Below are 14546 nucleotides of genomic sequence, written 5' to 3' on the forward strand. Positions count from 1 at the left end.
ATGTTTTAATATTCTCTACATTATAGACATTAGCCAATCTTTTTTACAAAGTATTACATATATTTCGTATATCTAATATTATTTCTCAGTCAGGCTACAAGTCAATGTTCCTTTTATGAAAAAAATATTAAGTTAACATATAATTTTCAGTATGTACAAATAAAGGAAATTTACTATTTACAGCTCTACATTTTTTTAAATGTTATTTTTATTAATTTTAAACAAGTAACTATCCTACATTTCATTGTTTTAGGAATGAAGTAAAAAAGTGATAAATAAATTCCATATTTTCAAAGAGGCGCCATTTAAAAAGTTGGCATTTAAAAAGACTGTAAACTCTCAATATCTTTGAGTGGATATATTTCTTCTCAAATTAAAACTTGGGAGGTTTTTGCTGCTCAAAGGAAGAAATTGCTTAAATTAGCCGAGTATTTTAATTAAAATTCACTTTGATGCAACACTGGAAGCTCTAAACCAAAGCATTTTCAAATACATTTTATGAAAAAAAAATTCAAGTTCGAAAATATTTTCCTTTTTTTATTAACAGTTGTGAAATTATTTTGCTTCATCATAAAAAAATATTATTTTTAAGATGGAGCTTCTAAATGTTCAAAATATAATTCAAACTGCTACTGGTATCTTATTCAACATTTCCTTCCTTTAAGACGCTACCTTCTATTAATTGCAATTTATTCCTAGTTTTTATGGCAATGCCTTTTTAACACTATGGTGATTTCCTAACATAGATTCTATTTTTGTATGTTTGGTATTTATTTTCCTTACTTTCCTTCCCTAAAATTTCTTTCTTAAAAGATACTTCTTGACGAATATTGTCAATGTCATTGTAATAAAATTGTACTACCACTTCTTTAGCAATAAAATTTCACAACCAAAACACCCTCCTATAAAACACAAAAATATTTTTTAAAAATATGCACACAACAGAATCATACTCGATTGATAATGCTATCCTCTCATCTATTCATATTTAGAAATATTGGAACTTCTGTTTGAGTTTTTCTGAGTTTTATCTCTTATGTCAGCATGATTATTTACAGTTGGATTATTACATACAGATCCTGTTTCCTTTTGAATAGGTTATTAAAATACTTCCTCAGAATAATTCCGCCAGAATAATCGGAACGCTAGACCAATATTTTCTTTTTAATCTTTTTGTGTTGCTAATATAGTGACTAATATACAATCATTGAAAATAATGCTAAATTACCTTTTTAAGTCACATTTTATCAAATATGTCCAAGGCAGTTTTAAAGCACTGAGATGAATATGTTTAAAAATTCTAATGCGGAATTAAATTGTAAATAGAACATTGTTTATTGAATTGCTATGTAGTATTTCTTAAAAATATAATATTATATTTAGGAAAATAGTATTAAACAAATAATATTCTGGTTACTATATTAATAAAGGCATATCTTAAAGTATAAAAATTATTCTGACTCTGAATACAACTTCATTCCCATGCCCACCATCAATATATGTAGAAAATGCAGCAAAAATCAAATTTAAAAACAACCTTTAGTAAAATTGTAATTATTTCTTTTAAAAATCCATTTTTTTAATAATGAAATATTTAATTCATGAACAGTCGTTTTCCTGAGTAGGGAAACACGCTCGGCGTAAATGCTTTTTGTCAATAACAATGAATTGTAATGAAACATCTTTAAAAAATAGTCATGATTATCATCAAACTGATGTTATTTATTGTACCATAAATTTCAATAGTTAAATAATTTTCATTTTTTTTTCTTTTTTGTCATTCAAGTTTCAATTAAGTTTAATGAATGTGTTCAAAATATATTTAGATAAATGTTATGATAAATTCATTAAATTTTCGATATATACATAAAATGGACTTTAAAAACCTTTTGAACCAAAATTACAAGATATGCATAGCAGAGTTTTATTCATAATCGGAAGAAATACATTTTTATTTCCTCGAAAGAGATATAATGACAAAATCTTCTACGTAAAAATATATCAAATGATTTTTTTTTAAATAAAAATTTTGCTACTAACATAAAAATGGGGCTGTCTAATTTCTGAATGAAGAAACATATTGCAATTTTATTTAATATTAAAATACTAGGATTCGAATTATAAAGAAAATGAAATTTCAATTTTTTTTGCCTATTATAAATTAATAACAATATTACAAAATATTTTTTTAAATCAAACGTTTGCTTATTCTTTACTTCAGGAGCAGTAGAATATATTGAGAAATTATTAAACCAAATTTAAACAAAGAATTTTTTTTGAAATTTAAATTTTTTTGTAAGAAGATTTTAATAAAACTTGAATTTGAAAAAAAAATGATTTTTTCGGATGTAAAATTGCAATAAATTAGGAAAATGGAAAGATGGAAGTAGTTTTTTAAAGCCTGAATCTAGAAAGAAAATGGAAAGAAAACTGTTAGTAAATTTAGAATAATGATTCGAAAAAATATTCGATATTTTCAACAAAAATTAACCTTTCAACGTAATCACCTACCTTAACACTGAGTAGTCATTCAAAGTTTTCCATTTTTTCAATTTCAATTCAGAAGCATGCGAATCAGATTAAAATGCATATTTGTTAAACAACCATCATTGAAATGCTCTTTGCAGTTATTGCATTTAATAACATTGATGTAATTGGGTGTTCAGCATGGAACTTAACTTTGACCACTGATTTTCATTAAAGTCACTGAAAACTTTTCAATACTATTTACATTTTATTTTTTATCTTGAAATTAGACATTTTGCTTAAAGGCATTTTTCAACAATTTTTCCATAAAATTATTCGATTTTTTTAAATAAAAATAATGATCAGCTTACTCTACCTTCGTCATAAAATCAAATTTTACAGAGTGACGAAACTATTTAGTTAATTGTTTTCAAATACAGCATCAATACAACACCACACGGAATATTTCTGAAACTTGATTCAAAGTGTAGAATACACTTGATAATTTCGGTACAAGCTGTAAATATTATAAGTACGGTATTCTTTTTAAAATTCATAATAGATTAACATTGTATCTGAGTATCGGATCCATGTCTTCCGTATCCCAAAGCTGATTGTTCGTCTTCGTGCGATGAAATCTCAAGATGAGGATTAATACAAGAAATAAGACGTCAGCTCTAATATCAAACATTATAGTAATACAAACGGCTTTCCTGGAGATCAAACTGCATTAAAAGTTAATCACTTCTACAGTCTTATGACTTTCAAAATCCCAAGCAAATGTTTGGATAGTTTTTCTAAAGCTTTAAACATATAAAAATTTTAACCTTCCATCGTTTCTTTCACTGACATTTTATATTTCGTTGTCTATAATTATATAAATGTTTATTATATTGACAACAATAGCTGTATTCGCATTTCAGTTTATACAATAAAATATTTTATTTCCCATCGTCACTGTGGGAATGTTAGTACTTAATGCGAAAGATTATCCTATATAAGACGGATGAAAAAGTACTTCAGTATCTCGAACTGAATCAGTTTACATCCAGGATTAAGATGAAAGCAGTTGTTCTCTTAGTTGTCCTTGTCGCCATCCTTGGAATGGGTAAGCTATTTAATATTATCTGGAAGTATTGTGACATTTGAACAATTTAATTTAAATTTCATTGAGTGAACGATACTTAAAATAATTTCATTCCTCATCAATATTTGCTGATTGATTTATTTTTTTCAAAGCAGGCAATATGTATTTTATTTTTCAATTCTAAATAAGTTAGGAATTTAATTTGCCTTTCTGAATCCCAAAATATAAGTCATATTAAATAGTTAACTGTATCTGCTGCCTAAAAGAAATTGAAAACTTTGTCCAAAATAATTAAATTATTAAAAGAAATCATATTTATGAACAATTAAATTCGAATCTTTGGAAATATTTGCTATTTTACTGTAAATAATAACAAGTTACTATATAGTAAATGTGACTTTTGACTATTACTAATCATGGAGATCGAAAATTCGGAAACCGCAGAGCTAATAAAAATTGATTGTAGCCGCAAGTTTGAAAAAAAAAATTAAAATTTTCATATGAATACTGGTCAGGACTTTTTGTTGCGCTTCAAAACTGAGTTTCAAAGAAATATTTTACCACTTCTGTTCTAACAGAATTTAAATGAATATTTTACTTAAATTCTAGATGTTTTATAAGATAATAAGCATTATATATGTTTTTATAACATAACTAAGTACATTTTTTGTATAAAATAAATATTCTCCGGTTGTGATAAAGATCAATGACTTGTACAAAGACAAAAAATTGAGATGATTTCCAAAAAATAACTCTGCATTGTTTTAAATATTTTTAAAAAGTGTAAAATTGAAAATTATAGATATGCTTCACATTTCTTGATTATAGCATAAATTTCTGAATGAATCATAATAGAGAAGTTGTTAATTTTATCATTCATACTTGTTTAAATCTGCACACGATTCTCGCAAAATGTTGGTCTTTATCCGTGGAGGGGGTGACTTTTTTTACAGTAAACATTCTTTATATTTGATTGTTCTACAAAATTGTTTCAATGATGTTTAGTAACTCTTCGTTCTATAGAACTATACAATTATGATAAAAATACAATAAATAATATTTTAACAAATTAATTAATATATTAAGGAGTTGGTAAAATGTTAGTTATATGCTTCGAATTAGATCTTCTTCGTTCTTTTTCTCTATAGGATGTATACATTCTGTACCCATTAATTTTCTTTGCCTTTATGTTTATTTATATATGACATTGTACTGCCATAAATGACACATAAACAGAAATTTCCTTTCTATATTCTAATAAATTCAATCTAATTAAATTGTAGGAAATAATTATTAACACCCAGTCTTTTTATATGAAGTTTTGACGATGCATCATTCGATAGCGAAAGATTTAACATTATAATATGTAAAGATGTAAGCAGATATAGTAGACTGGAAACTATGAAATAAAGAAGAGCATATTTCTGTTACCAAGCTAAAATACCCTTCTTAAAAGTAGATATTATATTTTCCTAAGATACAAAAGTAAATCTTATTATTAAGTGCAAATGGTAAAAATGTTTGTCTTCATTCCCCATGTGTTATGAGACATTTTTTTAGATGATTTCTTCGACTGAATTAGAAAGATAATTCTAACACTCACTGTTCTGTATTTGAGCGAATAAGAAATTGAAATACCTTTCCTTAGATTTCTACTCTTATATTTTAAATTGATTAATGATATTTCTCTTTATAAAACAGATTTCATATGATAAAAATAAAAGAACAATTTGTCCAACAAAATATAAAAAATGCAAAGAAATAATCTCAGTGAATTTTAGTAACTATGACAAGAACTTTTAAATGTATCGAGCATTCAAAGAATGAAACAACTGAATTAAAATTTAATTAGCATCATTAATTTAATTAGAATAAATGAATAAATATTTGCGAATTTGTCATAAAAGTGTTGATTCAATCAATTCTTTTACAGAAAAATAAATGTAAAATCCTGAGTTCTACAATTTTGAGGAAAGGTTCAAAAAACTTGTTTTTCACAAAATAATTTTTAAACCTTTTATTCAAACTTAACTGCTCAAATTTTAGAATGATTTTAGTATTTAATGATTCGTTCCTCAATGAGAAAAGGGATTTCCAGCAATATTTCTTTTGTTTACAGCTTTTCTACGTTTTTTCAAATGCCCATTTTTGACCTAAACTCTCCTTAGACGGATATGATGGCATACAGCTCTATGTAACTCTGTGAAAGTAGAAAAAGAACTAGATACCACGTAAATCACACAAAAATCAAACTTACCACCTATAGCGTCCAAAATTCTTCTCATGCCTTTAGCAACTCACAAGCTCATTGAGTTCATTAGTCTGAAATATATCATCTATCTATATCAAAAGATGTAATCCCAAGCTTTGCGGTGCAGCAGCCGAATAAAATATCAGGATTCCTGAAATATTTAATAATTATTTGTAAGTCTTCCCCATAAAACAGAGATACTTAAAACAATTACTCTCAGAAAAATTACATAAAAAATTTTGTCAGAAAACTATACCTATTGAAAGTTTAAAAAACATGAAGTAATTATTCCTGAAGAGAGAAATTAAGACTTAAAATTGTCCATGATGAATTACTTATATCTTTGTCGTTTATACAGATTATTTTGTTTGTAACACTATCTATCAATAATCTTCAGATTACTTACAATTTTATGAATATAATATTTCACTGCAAATATCTAGTCTAAAGAGCATTTTTTAGTAAAATATTTTAAATTCAATATCAATGTAATGTTTCAAATAAGTAAAATTGTCAATCATTATGGGCATTAAATTTTAAGCATATGGAAGTTAGGAAAGAGGTGAAAATCCTCTTATTTAGAATTAATTTTATATTTCATTCTCTGGGGATATTAATACTTTCATATTTTATTGTTTAATATGAAAATTATGTAATGTTTACTTTTTTTCTCTTTTCAGCTATGGCCGGAGTCCACCGTAAGTTATTATACCATTCACATAACTTTCTTTTAGAAAAAAATTATACATTTACTGTAAAAAGCATAATCATAGAAAATTCTTTGTAAATTCTATACATATCACGATTCTTTGAAATACCTGAAAATAGTTTCAAAATTATAGTATGATATGAAATACTTTTCTTCATTAAAAACTACTGAAATGTTGCACTCACAAAGATTGTTTTGCTTACCCTAGTTATGTCGAGGAAATTCTAGTTCCATACAAACTAACACTTATTATTTACAAATAACCATAATAAAATAAACGGTTTAATTGATTTATTAAAAATTTTATGAGGCTTAATTTTTCTATCATAAATTCGTATTTATTTTGATTCTTTGCGATTTTTTATGACTAAAAGTTAAAAGGTGAGACCTTAATTTTAATTAGCGAATTTTTATCATATGTTGAAAGTTGATACAAATTGCAATAGGCAGTTTAACACAATATGCAGCAAGAAATATGCATTTAGTTCAAAATTTGAATATCAGAATTAATAACATTACACAATAAAAAATTTTAAATTTTTGCTCCGTATTTATATTTTGGACGTCAAATATATATATGCTTGTTTTAATGTAATAAATATGAGGATAAATGTTTTAACTTTTTTAATTGCTATTACAGATTATAGAGTCAAGGATAGTGTAGGTAAGAAATTTATATTTAAATATTTGAAAATAAAATGTATCGATTTAATGTAAAATTCAACATAAAATTTTTATAAACAAACTTGATAACGAAATGCACTATAGTAAATTCAATTCATGCAAATTCCTGCCTGAAAATAACAAATTATATACAATTTAAAAGACATTCATAATTCTCTGTCAAGATGAATGATAATAAAACTTGTTACAGATTGTGACTTTCCCCGATTGACAGGCACTAAACAATTTATATATTTTGATCGCAATCATTTGCTTAAAATAATGATTAAAGATTATTAGCTGTGTTAAATATTATTTTGTTTCTACAAATTTCTAGATTTGTATTATAAAATTCTATTACATGTATTTGTTTATCCTTATTACATTGTATATTTTATTTTATTTATTTATTACAATACTCCGTATTTACGTAATAATAGATATAAAAATAGTTATAAATTCATATTAAAATGTTCCATATAGAAGCCTAACATACACATTTCTGAATGCACATTGAAAGAATTTGCAACTCATGAAGGTGTAAAGGGAATTTCAATTATGCTGCAAATTTTCCGATATATTATTTTTACAACACAAGTGAATTTATTTTAGGTTTACTGAAAACCTTACAAAATATATGCATTACAATTTCCATACCTCACAAAACATAATAAATTATGCAGAAAATATAATTAAAAAAGTGCATATTCGAAAAGTTTTGTAGCAGTGTCCGAAAAATGTTATTTTATTTCGTATAATTTGGTTTTATTTTCAAACAAGAAATGTGAAATCTTTCCGTGAGTTGCCCTTATTTTTCGTACATTAGACCATAAACAATTGAAAGCGGAATTTAAAAATTTAAAATATAATCACGGAATTAATTACATTAATTCCATAACATCTTCATTCTCATGTTTTTGATGAAAAAAGTATATGAAAAAAGCTGCTATTTATTTTTCGTAGTGCATATTAGTGCAACTACTACAAACAGTTTTAAAAAACTTTTCAACTCCGAAATTGAATGTTATTAACTTTTTGAAGAATGTTAGAATGGATTTTAATATAGAATTTTCTTGTTCTTATAAGACAAAAATACATTCATCATTGCTTTTAAATACTGACAAATATTATAATCCATAACATTTCTTATACTAAAATAAATTTATGAGAAGAAATCTAGTGTTTTATAAAATAAATTTATGTATTCAACGAATTCGATCATATAATCAAGCAATATCAGGCGTGATATATGGAAAAAGAATAAATAATGTCAACTGTTAATAATCTGAATACCCCTATATTTTGAAATGTAGTGGGGGTTTTTTTTACATTGATTACAAAATTCATTTTATCTTTCATTAATAATAAAATTCATTATCTGATTTTATCTTTTTACAGAACCACATGGTAAGTGAAATTCGCCTATTTGCCCGGGTATCAAATATTATGAAGCATTAAACAAAAGTTGTTGATTGAAAATAATTCAAAAGTTAAAAAGATATTAAGATAGCATCTAAATAAATTTAATGAAGCTCAATTTATTATTCCTTTTGTTTCAAATGCATGTAGAAATGACAATACACATCTGTTTATATAAACTAAACATCTTAATTTTTTTTTGTTTGGAAGCAAGCATTAGTTTCACTATCAAAAATCAGAAAAATTATAAAACAAATAAAACGATGCAATCAGATTATAACAGATGTATCAGTATTCTCCCGAAAGTTTGATAAAAAAAAAAAAAGGTTCACGAGATTATCATGATATAAACGTATTTAAATATATTTCGAATCTCAAAAGTGGTAATTTTTTTAAAAGATTTGGTTGACTAGTCCCTCTAATTCAGAATGCCACACAGTCGAAAATCAATAAATTGATAAAATAAATAAAGAAGATGATATCTGATTGTAAAAAATTTAGCAATATTCTCATGAAAGTATGACCATAAAAGGTACAGATCTTTATCTGTTATTATCCTGTAGGACTCGATTCACTGTACATTCACTGAACTAGATCCAAATTGTTGGAAAATATTCCATAAAAATCTGTGTTCATTTCATTGAAATCTAACAGTATAGAAACGGTTTTCTTGTAGTATTATTTATATAATGCTTCCATGTTTATTTAGTATAAATTAAATTTCTCAAAATAATATACAAAAAATTTAGACGGAAACTAGACTATGTTAAGAAGAAAGCACCAAAACTTTGTCTACTTTTAAAATTTGCTGCCATCGAAAAGGTAAATTTCTTCATGTGTACGTATCATTTTGACAATAATAAGTTAAAAAAAGTCAATATGGCATCATGTATCAACAAGTTATCAAGGTTTATTTATGTATACAATAAAATCATCAACTGTATTTGAGTATCTTAAACATTTTCATCTTTAAGTAATGTGTTTTTTTAGTTAATGTTTTCAAATTTTCTTTACTTCTTCAATTATTACTAAAATATTAATGCATTTTTCTGATTTGCAGAACATGGCCATCATCATGGTGATCATAGTGGAAGTAAGAACATTTTTCACAAATTTTATTAAATAATTAATGAGAGTATGTTTTTTTCCTTAAATTTTTATTTCCATATTTTATTGATAATTTTTTCTCATCTGGAAGGAAAATATTGAATTATGATTTTTTTTTAATTTGAAGAATTTAACGATATAATTTTACTTCAAAATCTGAAACAGAGGTGTGACTTAAAGTGAAATTGGGAAATTCTGCAGAAAAAGTAATTTACAAATACGATTTTGGAGCATCCTTTCTTAAATACGTTATATTTATTTTCATGATTTTGATAAATGTTTTTTTTAATAAAATGTATTCTCAACTTAAAGAACAAGTATTTTTTCTATAATAAGTAATTAATATCAGGTAAAATGTCTGATAATTTTCTCATATTTAAGCAAAATGCATCCGTGTTCTCTCTTTTTTTCAAATCTTTTTATGAAGACTCAGTAGATTAATAATTTTAACAATAATCTTTTTTAATAATCTTTTTTCAACTTTATACACACATTTAAATATCAAACTTATAAGGCATTGCAATTCAGAATGAAATTGTCATTTTATTTTAAATAATTGTTGGTTAATCCTTGAAAATATGAGATAACTTTTGAAAAATATGTTGAATTAGACATTTTTTCCAAATTTACATAAAAGAATTTTTATTTTATAAGACTTCTATGGATTCTTTTATTTCGAAGTTTTCAATAACAATTTCATTTTTTTTCACTATTTAGCCATCTTTGATACTGCTGCAAGTTTTTTCAATGGATTCTTCTAAGCTGAGATGACTGCAACAAATTTGGATGCAAAATTTCTGATGTATCAGTGAAATAAAAGCTGCTTTCGATATTTTTGCATTTGTTTTGCCTATTACTTAAACATCGCAATTCTTTTGAACATAAATGGGTTATGAAAAACTTTCGAATTTTACATAAACTAATATGCTTCATTTCCTAAACATTAATGGAAAATAAGGGTATTTAGAGTCCAATAACTAAATCAGTGGATTAAATAATAAAATCAAAGCTGTTTGGAATAGATTTTAGGTTTCAATAACAGTAAAAATACATAAAAGCTGAAAATTGCCAATACAAGTCCAAAACTATCTTCAAATATACAATTAAAACATCGCCTAGCTTTCAGAAGAGAAATGATAGAATGGAAATAGACAATAATTTCCTATTTTCCATGAAAATTTAAATTTAGTATATCGGAGATGTAGGACATAATTCAAAATTTAAAGGGAATCATTTTCTAAAAAAAATGTGAAAATGAGCAATCCAATATTCAATTTATATATGTTGAAATCAAGAATTAGCAAATCAGAAAAAAAGGTTGAGTAGATGTATTTTTATAAAATAATTTGAATGCTTTTAGAATCATTTTAAAGATTTCTCATGTTTTAAGAAAAAATTAATTTTCAGTAGTATTTACATTTGGAAAGGCATTATTAGCGATTATGGGTTACACAGAATTATATTAGAAAATTTGTGTCACAATTTTTCGAGCCAAATATGTATTGAAAGTAACATGGAATTCTACAATAATTCTGAATTGGCAAACATGTATAGTGTATGGGATTGTACATTAAAAATTCGAAATGTTTCAAGAGACTTTTTTTTAAATATAATTTTACGATTATTGCTTATTATGGTAGTCACTAGAACTCAGAAAAATTAATTTGAATAGAATTGAAAGAAACTTAATCCTTAAATATTAAGATTGGGATTGAAACACTCTGCAATGATATTAAAGTCAAGAAATACTTTTGGGTGATAAAAAATAGCGCTTAAAATTCCTGAAATAATTCGAATTTACTTGAAATTATCTAGAGTTTTTGTGACCGTGAATTAGTACAATCGAAATTCTACTCAGTCCCAAGGTAATTTGTTGCTGATCATAAGAGATACAAATTTCCGTAAATTCGTTCTTAGATTAATCTTAAATTCATAGTAATAATTTACAGAAATAACAACAATCATACCAATAATTATTTAAAACTACGCAGTCAGCAAAAAAATATGAACAGCTTGCTATATTCACCAATCACAGTTTTCATACTATCATTTCAAATATTTGCAAGATTGAAGGCAGAAATAGATGTGTCAAACATGCAAAATTAATGAATATATAATATTGTAATCATTTTGCTTTTTTGATGGATTGTTATAAGACGACAAAATTTAAATATATTTTAACTTATATAATATTTAGCTCTATATTTACAACTATTCATTTTATCGATAAAGATATTCATAAAGTTATAGAAAATTTTCGAAATGATAAAATGTTTATTCAAATTTCATAGACAGCAATTCATTTTCAAAAAGTAATCATTAATTCTTCCTAGTATTCCATCAGTGTTTTAAACATGCTAAAGTGTGAGGTTACATTAAATATTACATATTGGAATTACAATAGAAATGAATCGAAGATCTAACTGGAAGTCTATCTACAACAATTAAAAAATTCTTATTGATGCACAATAATTTAATACGGTGTATCATATTATCACCTGAAATTGAAATATTTTAAGCAATGTTTTTCATGCCTTAATGATATCATCCATAACTTCTCATTTTCTATAACCTTCTGTTCAGTTAAAATTTGATATTAGAATACTGAAAGATACATATACAAGTATTATACAATGGCTAAATATTTTAACAGTCTTAATTCTCTTTTTGCTATGAAGATATCTTTTATTTTGAAAATGTGCTATGTCAAAGATGGAAGTAAGAATATGCCGAAAACTCAAGATATTTAGAGTTTCCATGTAATACTTCATCAATTTTAAGATCTATAAATGATCTAATTTTTAGCTGATAAATTTAAAAATAAGATATTTCTCTATATGTCTGCTAAGCCGGTATAAAAATTAAATTGATCTTTGAATTATAAATTATTATCTATTCAAAAGTTTCATTTATCATTTGTTTTTGGGTCTGAATACTCTTTATAAAAGTCGAATCATTTAAAAACTGTTTAAAAAATCAAACTTTATTTTGAAAATGATAGAAAATCATTTATCTCGTTAAAACATTTACTTAAGTTTTGTTTTCTTAATAATTACAGTTAGAAGAATGCAAAGTATAGAGATATTTTTAAATTTATATTTGCTACAATTTATACAGTAGATACTTATATATCACCCCGTGAAAATAAATTAAACGGTACAAATTGTACTAGATTATTTTTACGTCGTATGCAGAAATGCAAACTCTAAAGTTTTGTTCACACTTTTGACTAAAATGAGGAAAAATCAGCTGCATGTAGAAAAATTGTTGTTTTATAGAGTCTCATTTGATAAAATTAAATACATATGAATGGATAAGTTACGTGTAAACAAATAGAGTCCTAGTTAAATTTAAATGTAATGATATGAGGAAATTCTGATTATCTTAGATTTCGATAATATGCAAAATATAAATGCACAGTTACTGTAATTAAAAGTATAATAATGATGTTCTGCCATTTTTTCTTTAGAAATTACTTTAATTTATAATTGACTTCATGGACTGATTTAATTTTAATTTTAGTTAAAAGGCAAAATATATTATCTTAATACTTCCGGATATATAGAACACCTGATTTATTGATTTTCTTCCATGTACTGACTGTTCTTGCAAAATGTGATATTAAAATAAATTCAGTGTAATTCTTTTAAATGAGAACTACCCTTTATTTTTTAAATAAGCCCAACGTTTTCATCATTGTTGTAGAAGAATAAAGGACTCCAGGATTGATATATAATTCCACAAAAGAGAGTATTGAGTTCTTTAATATATAATTTAAGATTTAAAAATATAGGAATGCCATACACTATTTTTCTTAAAAAATTAACTGGGATGATGAAGCATCTGATTTAAACTTGAATTTTATTTGCAAACAGCTAGCAACTTAAGAATTTAAGTTCATCATGCGAATTTGATATATTGAATTTGATATTTTGTCTTTACACATTTACAGTTGCATTTACTTCAAATCAATCAGTTACAATTAGAGTAGATGTAAAATTACTTAGATTTTATTTGAATATTTAATCAGAAATCTTTAACCAAATTTTATCAGATCTGTGGATGAGTGAATAAAATGCATGAATGAAGTCCGCCTCGTAAAAAGGGTGAGTAACTAAGTTGTACTATTAGCCCTAGATGGCGCTACTGAAAAACAAGAGACGCTAAATCTCGGCTTAAAATTGCTCACTTTGTCAACTGGCTTGTCTATAACAAGTGCCATACGAAGCAACAAACAGAAGTTATCTTCCTTGACTGGTTCAAACTGACATTTTTTATAAAGTGTACCAAAAATTTGAGCTGAATTGAATGCTTGTGAAAATTAATAAATACTTTTACCTATTAATTATGAAATTTATTAAAAATGTCATCTAAATATTTAACTATAAAAAAAATTGCTACATGGTATTTATGCGTAAAAATATTTCTTACTTTTGCAGGTATTTTGTACCTCATTACAAAAGGAAAAAAAAATCATGTATTATATGTTTCTTCGTTAAGTAAATTTGAAAAATCAATTACTATAATTTGTTCTAAAAATATTCGGGATGATACCGCAGCAGATATGATTGTATAAGCGGTAATTTTACTATCATAATTAAGGGCTAACATAATAATTATTTAATTTTATTATCACTACAGCGTTGCAGTAACTAGTAAGGAGATAAAACTGCTCAAAACTTATGAATGATTTCTATGTGCGGCATTGTTTTAGAGTTTGTTAATTGTTATGATTGTTTTTCTTTCTGTATTTTATTACCTTGATTTTGAAATTCACTTAAGAAATAACTACCTGAAATAAGTTTCTGTTATATAATGTTATGACCTGCAACAAATTTTTGATA

General features: G+C 25.2%; 1 long non-coding RNA gene across 1 annotated transcript; it reads left to right on the forward strand.

Annotated features, from left to right (window-relative positions):
• The first annotated feature begins 8572 nt into the window (after positions 1–8572).
• LOC129989649 (uncharacterized) lies at positions 8573–10538 on the forward strand. Its single transcript, XR_008785822.1, has 3 exons — positions 8573–8583; positions 9656–9688; positions 10420–10538. It is a non-coding gene; the product is annotated as an uncharacterized LOC129989649 (long non-coding RNA).
• Positions 10539–14546: the final 4008 nt, after the last annotated feature.

This window comes from Argiope bruennichi, chromosome 2, assembly GCF_947563725.1.
Source record: "Argiope bruennichi chromosome 2, qqArgBrue1.1, whole genome shotgun sequence".
Taxonomy (NCBI): Eukaryota; Metazoa; Arthropoda; class Arachnida; order Araneae; family Araneidae; genus Argiope; species Argiope bruennichi.